Source organism: Chiloscyllium punctatum, chromosome 28, assembly GCF_047496795.1.
Source record: "Chiloscyllium punctatum isolate Juve2018m chromosome 28, sChiPun1.3, whole genome shotgun sequence".
Lineage (NCBI taxonomy): Eukaryota > Metazoa > Chordata > Chondrichthyes > Orectolobiformes > Hemiscylliidae > Chiloscyllium > Chiloscyllium punctatum.
Genome location: NC_092766.1, coordinates 60,008,997 through 60,034,755, shown reverse-complemented (window position 1 = coordinate 60,034,755; position 25,759 = coordinate 60,008,997).

The following is a 25,759-nucleotide window of genomic DNA, read 5'->3' as shown; positions in this document are numbered from 1 at the left end:
ACGGGAAACCAGACTGAACATTCCGTTGTTGTACAACGCAAAGCATCGATAGCAATGCACACCGGTGTAATGAGAAAGAAAGATGATGCGAAATCGTAATAAGTGACTACCACAGTCTGACTTCTCTGTTAAAAAATAGTAGATCTCCCATTGACATTGATGTTCTGGAACACGCTTGATGGAATCAAGCACTGCCTGAGTATTGAGAGCCTGGAGAATGGAAAGATCTCCCTACGCAATTTGGTTGATCATTACATAGAATGGATATAAGTGATACAATAATTCTGGTTTATTCTTACTCACTTAATCCTGATGAGTAACACTAAAACATTGCAAGACAGTACATCAGTTGAGGAAAGGACTGATAGTTGTTTCAAGACATTGCATAGTGAAAAGGATATTAAGTGTACGCATATGCCGTGAAATAAGCTGTGCATTACTGTTCTGCAAAGAATGGCGACAAGTGTATTGGCCTTTGCAATTCCCATAAACAGTGAATTTGAAAAGTAGAAGCCCATTTTCACAATATATAGAGATATATGAATTGAAATTTTGGTTCGTTCAGAGAACTAAAGTATCGACATATTTATTGAATTTTCAGAAGAAGCATTTGTAAAATAATGCAATTAAAGTTCTGTTAGAATTAGAACATAGAACATAGAATATTAATCAGTTACGTTTTTCCATGGTCCAAAGACATATCTTTCCAATTTCTCCTTAGATTTGAATGCATGTGAATTATAATAAGTAGCATAATATTTCGATAGTACTTGACATTCCATGTGTATATGGCTGATGTCATTGTAAGTCAAAGCCATATTCCCGATCCCCATGAAAAACGTTCACAAACTTGCTTAGCTATAATTTCGTCTACACTTCACTGAAAATATTTAAATAATCCACTTCAACCATAATTGCAGAAAGACAAATCCAAAGATTCACATGTGTCAAAGGTTATATTATACAGTTAATATAACCTAACTATCACTAATCCATCTGCAATATCGACCATCAGAGTGTTGCTTAAATTGACGGCTGCTTCAGCTGTCTAGGGGTTATCAGGGAAGTAGTAGCTTGATGATTCATGCAGCCCTTGAGCTGAAAAACAAATGCTTACTTTTGACGGCACATAATCGAACATTAAAAATAATTCATGGCATTTTTCTCCATGACGCAATGTCATCCTTAGATACCTGCAAGCGCTTACTATTAGATGAAATCGTACTCATCACAGAATTTTTACGATGCGGAGGATGAATATCTCTGCCAGTTAGAATTAACATCCCAAAAAAGCTTGCCTTGCCTCGTAATCTGCAAAAAAACCTGAATGAGTGAAATAAAACACTCGACTTTTACTGTTTGCAGAAAAAAAACCTTGTTTATCTACCTTTAACAGTCTGCAGTAAGCTAAAATAATTAACAAGTCCAAGTCCCTTTTTGTTAAATAATCACTGTCTGACTACAACTGCATTGAACTGCCACTGTAATGACACAATTATTAAAACTTAAACCAATTTTACCTCGCAAAGTTCATATAGTTTCTCACACTGTTTTCCTTCCAGATTTCTGAATCTGTTGTTTCCATCTAGCCTTGTCTGCTATCTTTTCCCTGGGTTGTCTGACATTTTTTTTCCTGTTTTTCTTGGATAAGGTACCTTTGATAAATAGTGCCTTCTGATCGCATTGTTTTTGACAACTCCTTTCAAATGATTGCTCTCATGTTCAATGGCAATTACTCTGACCGATTTTTAAAATGACTTCATTTCGTCACTGCTGATTAAATCTGAAACTCTTAAGAACTGATTGGTTTCCAACTGTCAACGTTATCAGATTCTAAATTCGATTCGCTTTGAAAGGCTGAGAGTTTGGTTTAAATGAATTGACCAAATTTGAATTGTTGTCAAGACTTCAGCCAAAACCCAGCCATTTCTTGGAACAGCCTGACTTAGTTTTTCTGTATATGCAAGTATTTGATGTAGCTTGAACTCAGAAAAGCACTTTCGGTCTTAAAGTGACCATACACTCTTTGGACTACCTAACAGAACGAAACACAGGGATCACTTCTCACACAATTTGACAGAAGTTTGATTGTTTATGACTCACTTAACAGGTACGCCAATAACAGCAAGTGCGTTGTAGTAACTTTTCAAGAGACTGTCGATTGGATAATGCATTTCCATCTCACGTTTCTCCTTTTTTGATGGAGACAGACTCATTATGTAAAAGACCGAGTCATGAGACTTTCCGAGCATTCAAGATGTATGCTGTTGAAGCTCAACAACATGTTACAGTTGGTGGCAACATCAAGCTTCAAAAAGAATAATAATGTCATGAAGTCAATCCCCTGTACTGATGTAACATATTTAGAAATTAGATTCAGCTGCAGAATTCTGAATACATCAGATAGATATTGTGTTTACGTTTAATTGCAATTTGCTAACCAAGGTATCATTCATTCAAAAACAATACATGAACGAATATGTCTCATGCTGCATCGGAGACATCCTCGTGAGAGTTTGATCATTCAGTAATTGCTTTGAAAATGTTGCACTTTCTAGTTTTTTTTTAATCCGTCTCAGCCCTAGATATTTTTAAATTCACAAATAATGGATATTATTTGAATATCCACAGAATGCCTGAGATTCCGCTAAAAGTTATCACTCTTGAATTTAAAAAGTTACTATTCATGAAAATGTGAATTATATCGTTTTGTTCAGAAGGAGAAAGAAAGTGGGACAAATTTATAAGGGCTGCCAGTGTGGCAAAATGGGTCAAAAGATTCAATCCAATGTTAAAGATTTTTTACTACAAAAACACCGGGAAAGATACTCTTCTGGAAGGGTTTCTTGGGATTGAATTCGAGTAAATGCTCTTCAGGATAATAGTAGGAAAACGTAAAATACAAGATGGAAAGTGCTAACGATGAAGTGCATGAAAGCCAATTTCTTTTAAATCAGTACTGGTACTCTGCTGCTTGACTGTATAACGATATTCAGGTGAAAATTAGTAGCTGAGCATTTTGCTCATTTAGTAACAGAGATGGTGAAGGTTCTTTCAAATTATACCCACTAACAATGACAAAATAGAGGAAACAAATATTGAACCCTGTGAATGATTATGGACAGATACCAAGTACAACTGAAGTATATTTATTCCTTCATTATACCAGGAATTGCCTTCAGTATCTGATTTGATGGTTTCGTTCATTGCATTTATTGACCTTCCCGAATGGATGTGTCCTGAATCATTCTGCTTACACCGTCATTCATACTAAACAATTCTCAACTGATCTGCTTACCAGACTCCTGTTTCCTTGTTTACCATTTTTCAGTTTTTCGAAGTAAGTGCACGAGCAAGTTCCAGCAGCTGAAATGATAGCTCCAAAACAGTTTGGAAAAGCAAATGGAGATCTCGCATCCCCATCCCTGAGTCCCACACTGACCAAACTTCCCTGCATTCCACACTGTGCAAGCTGCACTTTGAGTCTGTTGCAGCATTTCGGCTGTGCTGTGTTGATGCTGTGTCTGATTTAGATCACTTCGTTCTGTTGACCTATTGCTTAGGATTTGGGTTTAGCTCACTCATTCATCAGTCAGGAACTTCCTCGTTTGTCCTGAGAAAGACGTTACATTTACAACCACCGAATCTGACTTTAATGCCAAAGTCATTTCTTCAGGATTGTTGGGTTCAATGGTTTTGAAAAAACTTGAGATGCTTGTTGTAATCCAGTATTCTCTGCCTAACCTCTTCAGGTGCCAAGATTAGTGCGAGGAGGTTGAGTTTGTACGGAAGTATGCACCGATTCAAATCAGAAGAAGCAAAACATCAAAGGCAAGAGGATCTAATTTGAGAGAGCAAATTGTCAGCAAAAACCAAATATTACATATATATATATATATATTTACATATATATAAAGGTAACAGCAGCAATATTTTATATGCTTCTGGTGTCATTCTCTATGTTCTAATGTGCCCCACTGTCAGCTCCAAAACCGTTCATTTTGTTTTCTTTGAGAATCAACAGTTCCGTTCCTAGAGCAATTCTTTAAATGCCCTTTTGGAGGAAATTACTGAGGCAGGGAACATTTCACATTTTCAGGGAGAGTTGGTGAAATATTGGACGTCAAGGAGCTGTTTTCTCAGACCTTAGCTTCTGACAGAAGGATGACTTTATTGTATGGATTTTAGGAACATATGACTGAAATATGCCTCACTCCCACCAACATGGACTTCATTTTGACATGTATTTCTTTTTTTTCATTCTCAAGTCCGGTATACTTTTTTTTACTGGATGTTTAGCACAAACCCCAATATACCCATGTTGGAATCAAGAATCATACTTGCTCCATCTCAGGACTATCCATTGATTGTGGAATCAGTTTGCTATAGCGCTATTTGAATTTAAATAAAGCAACGGTAGAATCTGGGACAGAATTCCAAGGGTTACTGTTCTGCCGGATAATCACTGGCCCAGACGCAACAGAATATGACAGTAGAAGGTGGAACTAGTTACTCATTGACTGTGCTTCCCACCCGTGACTCATGTAATCTCAGACTGAACACAACCAATCTGACCTCACGAGTACACGCGAAAAAAAGATCAATTTTATTTGAAGAGTAAAGAAAACCCAAAGTTACCATATGGACTATTCATTATGCAATCCCTGTTCAATTTCAAAAAGGTCGTGCTGGTCACGTTGATCAGAGGAATGTTCCCAGTAGTCCTGGCTCCAAACCGTTGGGCTGATTTGTTTAGCTTAGAATCTTGTTGTGCTTAATATGTGCTTTGTTGTAAAGGGGGAATTATCACCAGAGTATTGTGCATTGATCCCTGTATTCTCCCCCTCTTGCTCCAGGACTTGTGGGCGTAGCCTTTCAGCTGTCACTTCACGCTTCAAATTACCCTTTAACTCTGGCTAATTCCAGAGGACCAAACAGAAACCGATTGAATCTTCTTCAACTTTATTTCATTTTCCAATTGAACATTGACGGAGAAATGGCTGTAATTAACAAATCCGATAGAGGAACTTGCAAAAATCCACACATGTAATGGAGGTTGAGGAAAACACCAGTGAAGATTTTCTTAATAACATGGGTATCATATTCTTTTAAACAGTGACAAAACGTTGAATTGGAACTGGTGGCTGACCAGGAAAGAGATCTGCTTTCCTAACGTTGAGACTACAGAACTACACATCGTTTATGTACAGCTAATAGTCTACAGCATTTTGAAAGGTTTAAATTGCATCACAAGTCGACTCAGTCCCCAGCTAATACTCCTCGGACAGGAACGCTATATTAGTGTAATATACAGAATAAATCTTCCTCTACACTGTCCAAATTTCCTTTCTCAACCCTTGAATTGCAGAAATGTCTCTGAGTAAGTCCAGACATGGAAGAGAGTTAACATTCACTGCTGACATTGACCTTGCTCCTGCAAACTCAGCCCTACTCTATTTGAAGTTGTGTCTCTTGTGTGGACTGTCTGGATCACTGTACAAAACATTCTGATCACCTGATGCTCTTGCAGAGGGAAGAGGAGAGGGTCACGTGGGCGATGTCACTGCAGCAGCGAGTATTGGACTCCCAGTTATAACAAGAAAGTGTCAGCAGACTTCTGGTGCTGTCCAAAACTTGCAGTAGATGCTCGCCTGAACCCCGTTCAAAACGATTGCACCATCGTTCTTCCACTGCACCTCCAAATTAACGGGATAGAATTGATTGACAACACACATCACAGTGGCAGTGCTCTTGGCCTTGACCTGTTCTGGAGAGGGTGTTGGCAGGGTCAGCTTTGACTGACATCTTTGACTGCCTGAAAGACAAGATAAGGATTACTTGTTCCTGTGATTCAAAGGGACTTTTAATATTCTGAACGGTAAATGGCAAGACTGTTGTTTTGAAAATTTGTACCAAATGTCTACGAAACCTGACAAAAGAATAGACATTCACAAATTTTGGTTTATCATTGAACATCCTGAAGTCCTCCAACCAGCGTACGTTCTGTAGCTTCTCCACCCTCAATGTTTCCTTGAAGAGTTTGTTCAACATTGAGGAGAGACTTATTTGTCACCTAAGGGAGGACTGCACTTGATAATCAGCATGAGGTGTCTTACAATCGGAGGATCATACAATATATGCGATCAAGTCTGTACCATCTTCAGGGTACTGAATTTACTGTTCATCCACTTTCCTGAACTAGGCCCGTAACATTTAATGCAATGGTATTTCGGATACTCAACAATGCACTTTCTATGGATTGTGAGGTTTCCCAGCTCAACTACCCTCCCAGGCAGTGAATTCCAGATCCACAATCGTTGGGTGAGAAAATGTGTTCCTCCACTCCTCTCTAAATCTCCTGTCTTTCACACTGAATACATGTAAACTTGCTATTGACGTTACAACTAAGGAAAACAACAGCTTCCTATTCACCTTGTCCTTGCCCTTCATGAAATTTCCCACTTCAGTTGGAGTTAAGGCGAACTTCTTATAGATAAATCATTTGTCAGAGCCTAACAAAACCGTTTCTGTTGCAAAGAAAACAATCCGAGACTTTCAGTCGGTTTGACATGTACATCCCAGGCAACGTCCCAGAGAAACACCTCTGCAGCCCATCCTGTGAGATCAGATCCTGCCTGTTGTGCGATTAAAGGTAATCCAGGCAGTACTTCAACCATGTCCGAAACAAAGATCTTTCCAGCTTCCGTATTGCCTACCTGATCCTCTGGTCAACACCTGAACTTACGAAGGCTGTGCCGTCACCAATTCTTTCAGGCTGGTGTGACATGTCATGTCCAGGAATCGTGATGGTGGTGTCTGGGGCATTGTCTTTAAAGTATGATTCTGTGATTATGTTTACTTCAGGTGGTTACTTGACTGTCCTGTGAGACAGCATTCCAAAATTCCCACTTTCCGCCAGGATTTAGTAAGGAGAACGAAACAGGGTTAGACAGAGCTGTGTTTGATGTTGTTTCTGCTGCCGGGGGCGATGCCAATTATTCTGTCTGGTTTCATTCCATTTTTGAGGCTGTCCAAAGATGGTTACAATGGAATGCCTTGCTCAGCCATTTCAGAGTGTGGCTAAGAGTTAAACTCATTGCTGTGCATCTGGAATAACGTGCAGATTAGTCCAGGTAAGGATTGCAGATTTACTTCCGTGAAGGACACCAGTCCTTTAGCTTGATATGGCTTTCACACACTTCCGAATATTTCAGACTTGGAGAACGTTTTCTGAACACATTGGTGCAGATTTGCATCAGCACACTTCTGGAATGTGTTATGCTGTTGAAGATTGGCAGTTTTGTATCAAAAATTGATACTCAGCACTGGGTTGAGGTCAATGGTTAGGTTGCAAAGGGTCTCAGTGTCTCAGGGTCCTATGTGACCCCATGACTCTTGGCAGGTCTGACTGTGCAGACAATAGGTGAGTATCTGTATCATGGGACAGAAAGCACAAAGAAAGGCTTTCATTTGTATTGCAACGGCTTCCGGTTGAGGACTACTAAGGCACATTCCCATTTGATTCTGCACAGTGAGACACTGGGGAGCAGTGTGACAATGAACAGTGTATCACAGTATTAGAGAGGTTGCTCGGGGGATTAATAAAGAACAGGACACTGGTGGAATTCCCTGATATTCGAATAAGAGTGTCATTGTATTTCCTCCGTCTTCCCAAGAGGACAGGTATCAGATTGTCCGATCTGAAAGATGATCTGTCGGTTCTGATTTTCTGACAGTGCGGCACTCCCCCAGTACTGACACCCTCACAGTGCCGCATGCCCTAAATACTGACCCATTGACAGTGCTGCACTCCATCAGTAATGAACTTCAGATAGCACCACTCTCTCTCAGTGCTGTACTGTACTCTCAGCCTGGGAAATGTGCTCGAGTTACAGAGTAATGGAATTAGAGAATATGTATAATGTTGAAGCTGTTCATTTCGCTCAGTCATTTCGTACAAAACCTCCAAGGAGCATCCAACTGAAATGCAAACCCGTCACCCTACTTTTCCCATGGCGAACCCATTTCGTCTGCAACGTTGAGCATTTCAGGATAGAATATCCAGAGTGAGGCCAAGTTGAGAACTCTCGGTCCGACAGCCAGGCATGCTCCCTCTGCCAGATCACACTTGGAGGAATGCGTCAACTTGGGGAGGCTGGAGTTGTCCCCATACAGAGATAGTACCGTCATGATATAAGCAGACAACAGATAACTTGGTTGGTAGCTACGATGTAAGGCAGGGAAACATTTAAGAAGGTGATCTTAGGAAGAGTCCTTTGCCTGGAAGGACTTTATAAGTAGATGGAGAAATTGGAGGTGCACACGAATAACGCCTAAGTTGATGATGAAACTATTGCTGCCTCCTAAATCCCGATGAAGGAAACATGGACAAATCAGACGAACACGAGGAAGCTTTCTGTGGATGATGTATTGGAAAAGGGCTGATCAACAAATAGATTGTGGGAGTCCCCAGTTCCTCAAAAGAAAAGAAATAGGTGTATTTTTACCGAACATTTCTCACCTCAGCCTCTCCCAAAGACACTTAAAAACAGTTAGTGACTTTCCTGAAAAGCGAGACATGGTTCCAATGTAGGAACGTGGAAGCCAATTTATAAACAGCAAGATCCCATAACTATCATTGAGATGAAGGAGCATTTTAGTGATTTTGGTTAAGGGATAAATATCGGCGCGAACTCGACCAACAGAAAATAATTAAGAATATCCTAGGAAACTCTGACACAGTGAAAGCATTGGAGAGAAATTCCTGCTGTAGCTGTTTCTCATCAGAACTCTGCTACGAAATACATAGGCATGGAGATCGTGCACATCCTATTCCATGTGATGCATCCCAGCTGTTCGAAGATAATGAGTACAAGAAGTGTGGTCAGTGACAGCAGTTGAAACTCCGGATTTCAGAGAAAAGCATAGGCAGCTGTTGTCAATACAGAGTGTCCGTGAGGTGGGAGTCGGTTTTTAGATGTGGCCACTCTTCAGCTACGGAGTATGCAGGGCGCGAGGAAATCGGGGAGCAGCAGACAATTAAAAAGTCTCGGCAGCAAAGACAGGAGACCCCGAGTGCATTTTGGAATCCTGATGAGAATGTTACTTTATTTGGACATTGCAGCAAGAGCCATGTGGCATTAAGTGGCTCAGGGGTACGGGGAGGCCTGGCGGAGGTATCAGAAAGACGGCACGAGCGACAGTGAGAGGACATTCGAGAGCGAGAGCAATCAATATGTGTTTCTTCAGTTTCAGAATGGTATGCTTTCTCCGCGGGAGCAATGCCAACCATGTCACTGACCGGCTTCAAAAGAGCCAGCACTTCTGGTCCACGTTGGCCCCAGTGGTAGAGGGTGAAAAAGGATGTGTTCTTGCAGTTTGAATTTAGGGAGTCGGGGTGGGGGGGGGGGTTGTATTAACAGCAAGAACTCAACAGCTGGAACTTCGGGATAACCCCAGATATCTCATTATCTTCGAACAGCTGGGATGTATCACATGAAATAGGATGTGCAGTATCTCCCCTGCCTATGTATTTCATAGCAGAGTTCTGATGAGAAACAGCTGCAGCAGGAATTTCTCTCCAATGCTTTCAGTGTTTCAGCGTTTCCTAGGATATTCTTAATTATTTTCCGTTGCCATGGAGAATTGGATATTGGAGGATAAGAAAGATGAATCTGAGTCTGGAAAGAATATTCAGGAGGGAGGGCTTTAGATTCTTGGAGCACTGGCAGTGGCTCTGGTTCGGATGGCACCAGGATCGACCACGCTGGTTGCTCCTGAATAGAGCTCGGACTGATGTCCATGTGGGTTGTATTGCTGGTGTTGCTGGAGACTTTTTAAGCGAAATTGGCAGGGATATAGGAACCAGAAGATTATATCAGAGAGCTACAGCAAAGTCTGAAAAGAATGGATAGATAGCAGAACTAGGAATAGTATATATTTAGCAGTTTCAGAGAGATGGAGAGCGAAATAATGTCTATTCCAGTTAGACATTGCATGCATGGGACTGAAGGGGTGTCGGGAATAACATTGGGAAGTAGAAGACAGTTTACGAAGTGAAAATCTGGTATTCTCGCTCTAACAGAGATCGGCAAACAAAGAAGGGTAATACTGAATGTTAAGTGTTCATGGATAGAATTTTATTTTCGGAACGAAGGGCAAAGGAAAAAACGTGAGGGGTAGTGGCTATTGTTATGGAAGTCAGTGCTCTGGGAGAAAGAGAATATCCGACAGTGTCAAGGAAAGTATTGATTTGATTCGAAATAAGAAGGAAAGCTAGTTTAAAACGATTGTTTAGTGTCGTCCACAGGTCACCAACTATTGGGAAGGATGGAGAGGAAAAATAATCCACAAATATTTTACTTAGAGGTGCAGCATGGTACAGTCGTTATTATTTGGAACATTATTTATCCGAATATGCATTGAACAGAATGTAAGAGCATGTGCAGACATATTTTCACATACCGTGTATTTCCTGTCTATTGATAAATGACACTGTCCTGGACTTGGATTTTGGGAATGAGGAGGGTCAATGACATCAAGTTTAGTGAGAGACATTGAGGGAAGTGCCGATCATTGCATGAGAAGTTTTGAGTTGACAGTGGAAAAAGGCAGAGTAGAGACATTTCCAAAGAACGCACTCCAAGGATCACCTCCAATCGTGTCGCAATATTAAATTATCACATTTTTATTTAAAACAGAACGTCGTTCTTTGCTAAACGAATATTTTGCCTCAAGGTAGGCTGTTGAAATAATGTGGAGACAAAGGGATTTTGGGAAATAAAGAATGATGTGTTGAAATGAGTCCACTCTGTGGAAAAGGAGATAATGTGATGTGATCTGCTCGACCTGGTCTTGGTAGTGAGCAGAGCCAAGTCGTTCAAGTGTCAGTGAAAGGGCATTTAGGGAAGAGTGAACATTGTATCAAAAGATTTTGGATTACGTTGGAAAAGGATGAGAGAAAATCCAGAGTAAAGTCAAGGTCATGTGGCACCTCGAAATATATAACACTTCTAAACTTTTACGTCGTTTTTTAAGACAGATGCATCAGAGGAAATCAAACTAAGTAAGGGTCTGAACAGAGTAAACAGGAAAAGAAAATCCCAGCCATTTAAAATGTGAGACCGAGACCACAGACTGCAAGTTATCTGTAAAAGAATCAAAATTGAGGGACGAGCGTAAACATTCTCAGCCAACGAATGATTTCGGTGTGGAATGCAAAGGCTGAGAGTGTGTTGGAGACAGTTTCAATTGAAACATTGAGAAGGTAATAAGATTGTTGTTCGAAAAGGAACAATGCACAGGCAAACAGGAAGAAGGAAGAAGAATGATAATAAGAAAATTGCTGATTCAGAGAGAGATGGTTCTGGCACGATGGATAGAATGGCCTCCGTGTGCACTGTAAAAGTTCTGTGATTGTGTAATTGAGCAGAGTTAATGGTGGGGAATCTGGGAGCGCTGTGACTTGATTCGTGTCTTAGCTGTTCTTGATTGCTGCTGGTAATGATGCTGTATTTTCTGCTTTTGTCACTAGAATCACAGATGGGACAGGAAAGAGACGTCCCAGCGAAATCTGCCCATATCCGTAACACCGAGACAGACAGGCTGCTCAAGGATTTCTCTCCATGCTGCAGGCATGGGACCAGAGGCTGCAACCACACACAGCCCCTTCACATTGTGAGTACGAGTTACTGACTTATATCTCGCTGCTTAAAGGTTGCATGGAATGAAAGGGATAGAGCAGGACAATCTGTTCAATACAATGCTCCTCAATCACCAATTTTATTCATTGTATCTCCCAACTAATACCTTCATCAATTCAGTATTAATATTGTTTTGAAGTTGTGTTTCAGTATTGAGAAAGGTTTTTAATAAGAGAGAATTGAGATTGACTTATTCATTCTATGCTTGGTTCCTTTACTGAACGAAATCGTTTGAGGCAAGCTGGAATCTTTCACACAATAATACTCAATGACATGCTTATCCCGAACGTTGCTGATTGTCAGTTTGAAATTGATGCTTAATTGACTGCTAGTGATTTGCTCAGAGACTCTTTCTATGGATAATTTGCATCGCTGATCAGGAGAGAGGTTTTCTATCCTTCTCGCTGTTGCTACCAGTTGACGTCGTCATTGACGTCTTTATGGGCCATACAGTTGATGGTTGTAATCTGGCCGAAGCACAAGGACAGCAACGGGGGAAACTGTCTAATGATGATGTACCCACTAATACCTGACGGGTGAGAGAGAAACACAGATAAGTCAGAACTGCCACAGAAAGACTCTTTGAAACGAGAGACTATTGGTCATAGAGCGATCCTCTGGTTTCAGCATTTTCAATTCAATGGCAAGTTAGTGGGATTGGAGTGAAATGGAGAGCACCTAAAATTGAAGGTAGGTGGAGAGTTATCTGTACCTTTGATGAAGAATGGCAAAGTCCAGAGCAGCTGGGTGTTTGAATTCATGGTGTGCGATTCCGCTCCTGTGCTTGGTTCCTTTCAGTCTGTAAGTTCACTGTGTTCTTTTCTATGAAGATGCGGCCTGTGAGAGTCTTACTGACCGTTCCTCAGTACATACGAGACATCGAACACAGAGAGCCATGTCAGCTCCTTGCACTTCCACCGATTTTGGGATTCTATCAGTATTTCAGTCGGTGAATTTAAGTCTCCCACCGCACTCCGGGTGAAAATATTTCACCTCAATACTCTTCTCAGCATCTGAGTGTGATCTCATCTCAACATGTCAAATTCCAACAGAAATGGACAGAGTCGATCCGTGAACCGGGCGACACAATCTCAGGGGATACAGGTTGGAGATGTCTCCACTCAGAACGTAGTCAACCTGTGGAATTCGATGCAACAGAATCTTGAGGAGGAGAAGATACTCAGCATATTTATGAGAAAGAGGGAGATTCATTTTTAGGATTTAACGAACTCAACCGTTTTGAGAAGAAAGCGGGAACATGGCATTGAGAGGGACAGACAGCCATGATCATATTCAATGACACAGCGAACACAAAGAGGCGAATGGCCTCCTCCTAGTTTCTATTTACGTCTTTATTGCCGTCAATCTCTGCCCCAAATATTGACACCACTATTCAAGTCTCCTTTGAATTCCCTGGGCTAGTCTCCATGGAGCATCGGACATTATTTGGTGACCTTCTGGAAGTATATAATATCATGAGGGGCATGGATAGGGTGAATAAACATGGATTTTCCCCCAGAGTACTACTTTCCAAAACTAGACTGCATAGGTTAAATGTGGAAGGAGAAATTTACAAAAGGGAACAAAGTTGTCATTTTTTTTTAATGCCGAGGGTGGTTCGTGGATGAAATGAGCTGCCAGAGGAAATGGTGGACGCTGTTATAAGTACAACATTTAAAAGGCATCTGAATGGTTATATGGATAGGAAGGGTGTGGAGAGAGATGTGCCAGATTTCAACAAATTGGACTAGATTAATTGAGGATATCCAATCGGCATGTATTAGGTAGACCGAAGAGTCAGTTTCTGTGCTGTACACCTCCATGACTTGACGAATCGACTCAATGGAAAAGTGTCATCCCACCCCTTCAGTTTCTCTGCCTCCCACAATCTTAAATCCCTCTATCAGTTCCCCCCAAAACATTCACTGTTTCAAGAAAAAAAATACACCTCGCCATTCTAATGCTTCGTCATATCTCAGACTGTCCAGGCCAAGTGGCATTTTGATAAATCTTCTCTGCAGCTTCTCAAGTTCAATCACGTCCTTCTGAAAATGTGTTGGCCAAAACCTGCCTCTCTATCACTCCCTCCTTATTTGTTGCTGACGAATTCGCTTCCTTTCTCTCCATTTCTCTCTCTCTCTCTCTTTCTCTCTCTCTCCCTCTTTCTCTCTCTCCACAATTCACACAGCGTCCCAGGTGGTGACAGTTAAACGCCATATAAGTCTCCCTATGCACTGACCAAGTAATGATATCAACCCTTGACATCAGAAACATGTCTTCACCTGGACTAAGGCCTCATTAGCCACAATGACCAGGCTTTGGCCGGCCACACCAAGTTAGAGAGATTCCTATCAAATGGAGGGCAGTTCTTCTCTTGATTTATTCTCAAAGGGGACTGGTTTGAATATAATCGTTATTCCATTAATTCAATTTGGAGGCATGAGGTCCTCAGCTGGATGAATAGGAATGGTTTTGACCCATTTACTCATCCTCCCATTCAAAATGTTTCCTGTCCCTTCCCTTTGCATTCATCTTCTATGGTCAGACTCCGAATCAGAATGCTTTACTTGGATAAGGCGTGGATCATCACTACAATGACCAGATAAATATCTGAAACTCACCAGTCAAGTGTTTATTCACAACTGCCCGAGACTCTGCCCTAGTCTGCCCTACAGCCTCTGGGATCGTTGGAAAAACGGACCAAGATCTCTGTTTTCCGTGAGCATGCTGATCTCCCGCCGATCAATGAGAACTCCCTTGTTAGTTTTTTTCGAATGTGCACCATCTCAAATTTATTGGTTTCGTTTCATCTGTCATGATCCTCTCATCTGACAAGTCTGCTTATATCCACCCATAACCATCTCCTTTATTTTTTCCTGCCGATCACTGCGTCATCGGAATACTTAACTATCAATCACCCCTCACATTCTCATTGACAATGTTTCCATAAATCTCAAACAATAACGGAACCAGCCTTACTTTGTGTGGTCGCCCATTGTACACTAGACAGAGTCAGACAACCACAGTTCTGTTTCTACTCCTGTCCCCACTCAAGAGCCAATTTTGAAGTGAAAGCGCCAGGTAGGCTCCCACAAAAGCCCTGTGCAATTGCATCAAGCCATCCCTGCTTCTGTACTCAAATCCTGTCACTGTAACGGTCCACATACAATTTACCTTCTTCACCTCCTGCTGCTCCCACATACTTATTTTCAGCGGCTGATGTGTAAGGGAGAGTCAATTCTTATTGCACCTCCGAATTCCCAATCTCTCGCCATTTCGTTAAAAAAGGTCTTCTTGCTTTGGATACTAAAGTGGGAACCTCATATTTATTAACTTTGTACTTCATCTGATGTGCATTTTGCCACGGATTCATCTTGTTCACATCAAAACGACTCATCTGTGTATCCTCCTCATAGCTTCTCCCTCCAAACCAATTTATCCATCATCTGCAAGTTTCGAGATATCACACATAAGTTCCCAAATCAGAATTGTTCATATAAATATATTTGCTAAGAGCTGAGCTCAGTGCCAGTAGTTCTCTTTCAGGAAAAAGAGGAATGTTTATTCCTTCAGTTAGTTTCCAGTCTGCCAACCAGTTCTCTTTCCACGTCGGTAAACGTCATGTAGTCCCATGGGTCTTAAGTTTACTGCATAACATCTTATATTGGTTTATCAAAAGCCTTCTGAAACTTCAAATAAACCACATCACCTGACTCCCTCTAACCAAATCCACTCGTTTCATCCTCAAACAATTTCAGTCGATTTGTTATATGTCATTTCCCTTTTGACGTGCCTGTTGAGTCTGTCCAATCCTATTCCTGTTCTCCATGTGATCATCTATTAAACCTTTTATCATGAACTGGAATATTTTCCCAATAACACAGTCAGACTGACGAGCGTAAAATTCTCTGCCTTCTCTCCCATGCCCTTTGTTAAATTGTGCGATCATAAGTGTAACTCTGGAAATTGTAGGAACACTTGCTTAAAAAACGGAGACCAATGGTAGATAAACACCAATATTTTAAAATGTAAAGCGCATCATTCTTGAAGACTCTGAGATGTAATTATTTATCGCTTTGAAATTATTAAACTTTAATTCTTTCTAATTCTTCAAAAGCATTACCCTTATATAGTTGATTTCCTTCCGTTTCTCCCTCACTCTGGAGTACGGTACTGATACGTTTTGGCATAGAGTTGACGTTCCTTTGTGTGGAAAGATCTAGAATGTATCTTTAATCATTTTACCATTTCTTTGTCCCATTATAACATTATAATTCTTGTGCTTGACTTTCTTGAATGTCTTCTGCAAGTTCATATGACCAACATACATCGGTCTTCTCCTATCTCTCACTTTACTGACCTCTTTCAAGAATGTAACGAATTTGGTTTAGAGTTATATGACTCGTTTTAAATCCACCCTCACTGGTTCTGATCAGTTCACAATTGTCAGTAATTGGGGTTCAATAGCCCCCTTCCCTCTCTCCTTGATTGAGACATACTGTTAGGAACAGGATCTGGGCTGCAACGTCAAAAATAAGTACAATATCGAGTGTCATTCGTGGGAAGTACACAGTATACTTTGTGACCAGGGGCCTCTAAAAACAATGTATTTCTCTTTTTACCGTTTCAGGTCCAGGGCTATTACGATGAGGTGAAAGAGGCTTTGGTGAAGACGCTGCTGCACTCTGTGGGCTGTGCGAAGGATTTCAGCAGTTGTTGAAAATTGCAACATCTTGTTCACTTTGCTCCACCCTCACCACTGATCAAGAAATGCAACCTCTTGACATGCTGAGTGATATTGCAATCGATGTCGTATTTTCAGGCCCAGCAAAGAACAGCATGTCAGTCTGAGACACTGGGGCAGTCATTTCTTCTTGACATTTAGAAAGGACCCTGAACCAACTCCCCCATTCTCATAAACGCCACTGCATTGAAAATACAATGGCACCTGGCTACTTCTAAGAAGCGCTGTCCCACAGGAAACACCCTCAGATGTATAAGTCATTAGGGGTGGGTGTGGCGAAGAGAGAGAGAGATAGGGAGAAATCCCGAGTGAGAGGAAAAGAGGGAAAGAGCAAGGGAGAGCGGCAGAAGGGTTTGAATAGTCTCCTGTTCTCCTTATTTACGCTGATCTGATTGTGGAGATTTGTTTGACTGGTGAAAAATGAGGTTTCTCCACCTTTCCCCACTCCCTCACTGGTCTCTGCCTGATTGGATTCTCAGGGTTTCACTTTCCCGGTTCTGGAGGTGACTCATCTCACATTCCACCATTCAAGTTTACTCCCTAAATAATAACTGAGATCCCCTATGACCCAGAATGAACCGGTTCCTGTGCAATATCGAGTCAAGTGATGACATTCATAAGGATCCCTTGCAGCAGGGCAAATGGCAGCCAGGGCCCAGTGTTTACATTTTATGATGCACTCATGGACCATGTGGGTTTGGGGCCACAGAATACCTTTTTCGCTTTCTCTCTCTCTCTCTCTCTCTCTCTCTTTCTCTCGCTCTCTCTGTCGCACTCTCTCGCTCGCTCTCTCTCAGCTCCATAAGCTGCATACCTCCCTCTATTTGAGCTGCTGGGAATCCAATCTGAGCCAATTCTATTGAACGCTATGAAGAACAATGACAGGATATTTGGAGTATAGTTTTGATGATGCAAATGTGAATCAATGCAGCAAATACATTGCAGATGATTTCTGCAGACAGCACAGCCTAATGTGAGGGAAGGGTCTTGTTTACTTTGCGAGGAAGAGATGAAAGCAGGACCCGATTGAAATGGAAAGAGCTTGCAGATCTCTGAGGAACAGGAGATCTGGGCATCCTGGGACATGAATTGCAACGTTAGTAGATAGCTACAGCAAGTGAATATGAAGGCAGATGGAATGATGGTACTCATTGTAAAAGGAGTGCCGTATAAAAGCGGTACTTTCACAGCAGCTGTGCAGGAATTACGGTTAGGAGCTTGGTGAGAGCACATCTGGAATACGGTGTTCAGTCCCGCTTTATTATTGAAGAAAACACACAAGCTTGTTTGGAGGCTGTTCAGGGACGTCTCACCAAACTGACAAATGAGATGAGGGAGGGTGGAAAGTTTGATCAATCTGCACGTTTACCATTGCATTTTCAAAAATGGAGAGGTGATCATTGTGGATCCTGTCAGATTCTGAGGGGCCGGGATCCGATGATTCAGGAGATTATTTCTTCTTGTAGGTCAGCCTGTAACTTGGTGACACCGATCAAAAATGAGAGGCGTCCCATTGAAGCTGGGGAGAAAAAAAACGTTAATCTGTGGGAATTCTTTGCTCAGATCGGCTGCCAGTTGATTATCTTCCTGGCTGACTTTGACTTTAATTTGAAAACAACGGAGACAGGAGTTACTAGACATTAAGAGCAGTCAGAGTCTTTCAAAAGCGAAGTGAATCGAAGCGTTAACATGGTCCACCAAATGTGCAGATGGGATCAACATATCCAGAGACCTTGGATTTTAAGCGTTACACAGAATTGGACTAGGGAAAAAATGGAGATTCACGACCGACGGTGAGGGATCAAAGGTTAACCGAAGATCAGAGGGGGATCGACGTGTACATCCACAGATCACTGAAGGTGGAAAGATAGGGAAATAAGGTAGCTCAGGAAACAAACGGATGCTTATTGGAATGCAGGAAACGAGGGTAATGCTTGGTTTTTAAAACAAATCCTGGTTAGACCACAGCTGAGTAATGTGTGCATTTATATGTCATCATATTACAGGAACAATGTGATGGTGTTCGACAGGATACAAATGAGAATTGCGAGGATGCTACTTGACCTGGCGCGTGTGAACTATCAGAACAGATTGGGAGGGCTGGAGTCGTTTTCCTGGGAGCACGAAATGTTGAGATGGAACCTGATAGAGGGATATGCTTTTCTGAGGGACAGAGATACGATTGGCCGGAAAGGAACCTATTCATTATTTGGCTAAAATGTGATTAATTATCGACGGATAACAGAAAGATTTTTTTTCAAAATGTTGGAATAAAACTATTTAGAAAGTGGACGCAGAACGATTGGAAAATCATAAACTAATTGGGCAAATTTAGCTTGGATTCATGGAAGAGAAATGGTGGCTGACGAATTTGTCAGAGATTATCAAGGAATCCTAAACAAGAGTGGATGAATTTGTGGGATATAAGTAAAGCAGTGTTAATCCTGCAACCATAATTGATTATTAACATCAGTATATAACTGTTTTAGCCAAATTAAGAAATGCTTATTAAATAGAATAAACTAACACAGGAATGAAAACGATGTAGAAGAGCAACATAGTTTCTTTTCACTAGCTAAAGTGTGCATACAGGAATGAAATGTGCCTGCAAACAATGGAAGGTGTTACAGACAGACAGATCAGGTGAAAAGAACATCAAGATATGCCAAGCTAAGCACGTTTCCCTTATGTCAGCACTGAAGCGAGCGAAGTCACTTACAAATAAGGGATAGGTGTGAGTGTCGTCTAACTTGGAGTAGGGGGAGAAGTAAACAAGTGCGGAGCGCAGCTCGGCAGGGGCAGAACACAATAAGGAATATTGATAGGTTTGAAGGCCAATGAGGTAAATGGGGAAGTACCGAAAATTAAACTGTATAAATTTTGGCGTAATTTCTGTATCGGTTTGCCAACTTTCTAGACAGCTGCGAGAATGTTTCAATAAAATCTGCTGCATCAGAAATTTACTCGGATTGAAGTTTATTATATTGCGAGCCCTGAACTGAAAATGAGAACAGAACTGTGCAATTACAGTTTTTAAAATGTTTTAGTCACTATCGACTTTTCACCATGAATTATATATTATATAATTAATAATTAATATTTATAATAAATCAATTGCGTTCGGCTGAATCAAAACTAATTGGCAGGATTCCTTCACACGTTTTCAGTGACCTATCATATTGATTCATGGCTAATTTAAAACATGATTGCATTAATTCATTGCCAATTAAAGAATGGTGAGCTACATTACTGGCTGGAGTGTGTGCAGGCAGTGGCAGCAACAGCCTTATTGGTAGAAGAGAGTCGGAAACTTACTTTTGGGGGACCCTTAATAGTCAGCACCGCACATCAGCTACGAACTATATTAAATCAGAAAGAAGGACGATGGCTCACAGACTCTAGCATATTGAAATATGAGGCAATCTTAAAAGAGCAGGATAACCTTGTGTTAGTCACAGAGAGTTGCTTGAATCCAGCTGCATTTCTGTGGCGGGGAGAGGGGGTGGCCCTCCACAATCCAGAACACGACTGCCTTGATGTTATTGAATATCAGACTAAAGAGGGACTTAAGGGACGTACCATTGCACGCGGGAGCTCGGTTGTTTATCGACAGGCCCTCCCGAGTGATTGAGGGTAAAAGGCAGAATGGATATGCTGTAGTGGATGGGATAGAGGGAAGCGTTATAGAGGCTGAAAAACTGCCTAACGGCTGGTCAGCCCAAACTTGAGAACTCTATGCCCTAGAAAGCGCTCTCAGAACCTTAGAAGACAAAGAAGGCTCAGGATTATACAAACTCCAAATATGCATTTGGAGTGGTACATACCTTCGGAAAAGTTTGGCAATAAAGTAACTGATAAATAGCAGAGCAAAAGAACTAGCATATGAGGAATTGATAAAATAAGTGCTAGACTCTCGAGAGAAATAGCGGTAGTTCATAAAAACAGACATCAGCAAGGAAATAAGCCGGAACTAAGGGGAATTAAACTGGCCAATGAGGTAGTATAGATTACATTACCGTGTGAAAGCAGGCTTTTCGGCCCAACAAGTCCACACTGACCTGCCAAAGCGCAACCCACCCATACCCCTACATTTACCCCTTACCTAACACTACGGGCAATTTAGCATGGCCAATTCACCTGAGCTGCACATCTTTGGACTGTGGGAGGAAACCGGAGCATCCGGAGGAAACCCATGCAGACACGGGGAGAACGCAGTCAGTTGCCTGAGGCGTGAATTGAACCCAGGTCTCTGACGCTGTGAGGCAGCAGTGTTAACCACTGTGCCAACGTGCAGCCCCCAGCAGACCTAAATCCATAGGGTGCAATGATATACTTCCTAATACCTTCAATTCCAGATCTTCAGTGTGCCCCTTCGATTACTGCAAAGGAAGAAAATGAGCTAAACGATTTAGGAGCTGGAAAGACAGCTGAAGGGCGCTGGATGTTAACCGATGGGAGGGAAATGTTGAATAAAACTCTGATGCGAGAGGTTATAGCTGTCTTACTTCAGGGGAGTCACAGAGAATGTGTGATCTAGTCTTCAGGAAATATAGATGCAAAGGGATGCATACGATAGCCAAGTAGATATGTGAGGGATGCATAACATGTAAAAAAAGCAAGAAGGTGTTAAGGAAACAAATCCCACGAGGGAGAGTACCAGGGCTAAGACCATTTCAGAGCCTTCAGTTAGGTCATACCTAATCCCCGGGCGGTGGGGGGAGTGGTTGGGATGGGGGTGGGAGACTGAGGTATGTGCTGGTAATGGTTGATCCCCGATCTGGATGGGTGAAGGCGTACCCTTTAGCTACTGCCACTGCAAGTGGGGTGTCCAAGATAATATTCGAACACATAATCCCCAGGTACGGGATAGTGGTATGCATAGATAAAGATCAGGGAACTCATTTTACATTCAGGGTAGGCCAGGGAGTAATGATAGGGTTTGGAATCCTGGAGTTCTACACCCTTGGCACCCACTTTAAAAAGAAAAGGTTAAGAGAATGAACCAGACACTCAAGAAGCAATTATCTAATTTTGGAGTAGAAACCAGACTCCCTTGGACTAAGTGTTTACATATAGCCCTTTTGCGAGTGCGAACGGCCCCAAGGAAAGATATGGGGCTGTCCCCATGTAAGATAGTGTTTGGCCTGCCCTATTTGGGAACAAAAGGGGAACTGCAAACCCTGGAGACTAAAGATATCTTCTTAAAGTATATACTGGGCTTGTCCTCCTCATTGTCTTTCCTCAGGCAACAGAGTTTGTTGGCACAGACTCGACCCCTTGAATTCACTGTTTATCATATCCAACCGGAGGATTGGATCCTCGTCAAATCATGGACTGAGACCAAATTGCAACCAGACTGGGCGGGGCCGTATCAAACACTCTTAACAACTGAAACAGCGATTAGAATGGCAGAGACAGTCTGGATTCAATACCGTTGGATCAAAGGGCCAGGTGGAATCTCCAGTTGAGAGAGAAGTCTGGACAACCGAATCGACAAAAGACCCGCTTAAACCTAAGCTGAAAAGCATTTAAACAACTGAATATACAGAAGCGGCGAGAGAGTGGGATAGTTTCTGTAGTATTGTATGCTAAGTCTCTCGGTGCTTCAATACCACTGTAGATTGGAAAGAATTAATAGGTACACAATATTAGCTTTTCTACTCTTAGGATTCTGTCCGGTTATGGTGTGGTCGTCTTACTTACTGATAACGGTTCCAGAAAGTACAAATCCACAAGTCATAGAAACAGATGCCTGCAGCCTGGTGGATTGTGGAGATGGAAGAGAACAAAGGCAACACAGTAACTCAGAGATACATCTTAGGTTCGATGAAAAACGTCCTGAAAGGGGGTCATGGGATAAGACTAACAGGAAGCAAATGTCCCGGAGAGAGAACTGTAAAATGATATCTTTGGAAAAAAGGACGTAAACAATGGCGGAGGAAGGAAGGCCTCAGTGGTGATCTCTTGATTAATCCACTCATTACAGTACACCGACGCCCCTTCTGGCCAGCTCTTGCCTCTCCCGATAAAAAGTGGAACCCAATATATTTAACAATAAAGAAAACTTCATGGTATGAAGCAGTTTTAGGGAGAGAAGCCTATCAGGTCCAATTAGCCCAAATATTTGAGAGAGAGATGAAAGCAGACAGGAAGAATTTCCTGGGATGTTGTTTTAAAATACAGGTGAAATACAGAACCCGAGTAGGAGAAAGGAATAGTAATGTCCCTTACTCTGTCCCTAAGGTGACAAAAATTGTAGAGGTAAAATACTTAAAGTAGACCATTGAAGTAGAAGGATATGTGGATACAAATGCCTGGGTTGAATGGGTAAAGGACACTGTGGAAAGTTTGCATAAAAGCATTGTTATGCATGAACCTCTGGGAGACCAATGGCCCAAGTAGTCCCTTTCCACTCGTGTGTAAGCGAACCTGGAGGGGCATGACATGAATGATAACCCTGTATCAGGATGAGACAGCATGGAGTAATAAAGATTGTATGCCCTTTCTAGTAAAGTTTCCTCCTTTAAATAAGGAAGGCTTAAAGACGCCCCCCATGTTTTCTGCAGTAGTCGAAAATCACACATCGTGTGTAAACAAGCAAGGGACAGATCCGTCCAGATATTTGGGGGAGCTGAAATCTAATAGTGAGATTGAGTATGTGATGGTAAAGGGAGGGAACTATTCAGCATTAAGGATTCCCCGAGTGGATCTCTGGTGGTACTGCAGGGGGAAACACTGAGACCAACCGTGTCTCCAGATTGGAGGGGCACGTGTGCAATTGCACAATTGGTATTTCCGTTCACTCTGGCATTTGAAAAGAAAGAGATAGTAAAGGAAGGGGGACGAAGTAAGAGATCACTATTGGGTACTTCGTTTCATGATCAGGTATATACAGACTCTATAGGAGTCCAAAGAGGGGTACCTGATGAGTTCAATACTCGTAACCAGATCACGGCAAGCTTTGAATAATTTATCCAATCAACAAAAATGTGGATTGGATAAATTATATTTTCTATAATCATCAATGGATCATCAATTTCACGAGAGACGCAAGTAAAAGTATAGCCAAACAACTTTATGCAACCAGTAGAATGGCATCAGCGAATAGAATGGCCCTAGGTATGATTCTAGAAGAAAACATGGGACAGCGTGTAATGTTCGGAGGGAGCTGTTGTAGCTTTCTTCCAAATAACACAGCCCCAGATAGTTCTATTACTCGAGCCCTACAAGGTGTAACAACATTAGCTGAATAACTAGCTGAAAATTCAGGAGCACATCATTCACCTGGTGGCTAGAATTGTGGTTTATAAAGTCTAAGGGTGTGGTGGTTTCAGTCCTTACCTCCTTGGTCCTAGCGATGGGAATGCTAATCGCAATAGGATGCTGTATCAGACCTTCCGCACATGGCTTAATTCAAAGATTGAATGAAACAGGTTTTGTCACACAAATGTCACTAAAGAACAATCGGGGGAAGGGCTCTACCTGTTAAACAAGGAGGGAATAAGTGACCTCAGGCAGATTTTCAAAATAAATGAAGTTTCAGAAAAGATGCTGTTCAATTTGGAAGCGACATATAAGAATAAAATGCAGAAGATAACAAAGGATAATTGAAAAATGGGGGAAATTGTGGGATAGAGGTAAAACGGTGTTAGTCCTGCAACCACAATTGCTTATTAAAATCAGTATATAATTGTTTCAGCCAAATTAAGAATTACTTATTAAATGAAACTATGTGGAAAAGCATAGTTACATTCGCTAAAATGTGCATACAGGAATGAAATGTGCCTGCAAACAATGGAAGACGTTACAGACAGACAGATCAGGTGGAAAGAACATCAAGATATGCGAGGCTCAGCACGTTTCCCTCATGTGAGCGCTGAAGCGAGCCAAGTCAGTTATAATTAAGGGATAGGGGTGAGTGTCGCCCAACTTGGAGAAGGGGAAGAAGTAAACAAGGGCGGAGTGCAGCTAGGCAGGGGCAGATCACAATAAGGAATATTGATAGATTTGAAGGCCAATGAGGGAAATGGGGAAGTACTGAGAATATGTTTATTCTTATATGGCATCTATTTTATTTGTCCTGCCACGTATACAGATAACTATCCTGCCACCTTCAATTATGAATGCATATTTGTATCCAGGTACCACCCATTTCAGAATTGTTCATTTTAGTTTGTTTTGTGTCTCCATGCTTGCCTTCCAAAATGAATCATCGAAGTCACTTTCTATTAAAGTTTAACCACAATTGTATGCCCATTCCACTCATCTGATTACATCCGTTTTTAAGTTCTACATTATTTTCGTCATTGCACATTAAACGTTCAATTTTTATATCTTCAGCAAATTTTGAACTTTAATCTTATGCACTCAGTTTAACACAACCATAAAATTAATATTCATTTGACCTGGCGCACCAGTCAGTCAGTTAGGCCATGGCTGACTTGGGACACATTCACTTTTAGTTCCGTAACCATTAACTGTTTTAGGAGAATGAAAATCGAACCTCTGACTTGATAGCATTCTTTCATTAACAGTCTCACATCTTAAGCTGATGTGACATTTGGATACTGAGATGATAGTTCATGTTATAGTTGAGATGAGAACAAGAGGGCCAGTCGAAAAAAATAAGTTTCCTTTGGAACTGATGTGGGGTTTTCTAAGTGAGGGATGACAGTCTGTGGAAATCTCTGCATGGCAAATGTGATAAATAGATTTTTGAATAACAAGGTAGTTAAGGAAACTGGGGAATTGGGGAGAAGAAGGGAGGGCATATTAGACTACAGTTTGATCAGCAGTGATTTTCTTCATTGACAGACCAAGTCACAAAATATCGACTCCTGCTTTTCGATCCTATGTTCAGGCAGAGGCTGTAGAAAATCTTATGCCCCATCGCTCATTTGTCACGTAATAAGAAGAATAAAACTTCAAATTAAACTTTGCTTTATTAAACAAGGCCAATTTCAGTTCTCATTACTTTTTTTAACACTCTTTTTATCTCAACAGTGGTTTTGGATCAAATGTTTTGTCTTACGTTGGAGTGGAAACAGACATAGGACAGGGAACACAGAGATATTTCATTCTCCACAGCAAGGTTGAGACCAGAAGCATGTGTTAAAAGGCTTGTTTTTAGCAGGGAAGGGAGTTGAAAAAAGAAACTCACGTGTGAAAGACATGATAGATCAACAAAAAATCATCTTATATTGCTGCTATTTCATAAATTAATACCAGTGGATTGGAGACTCAGAACAGTGAGAATGTGGCGGCTCAGAGACTAAGAGTCAGATAGCAAAGATCTGCAATATTCCTTCTCTGG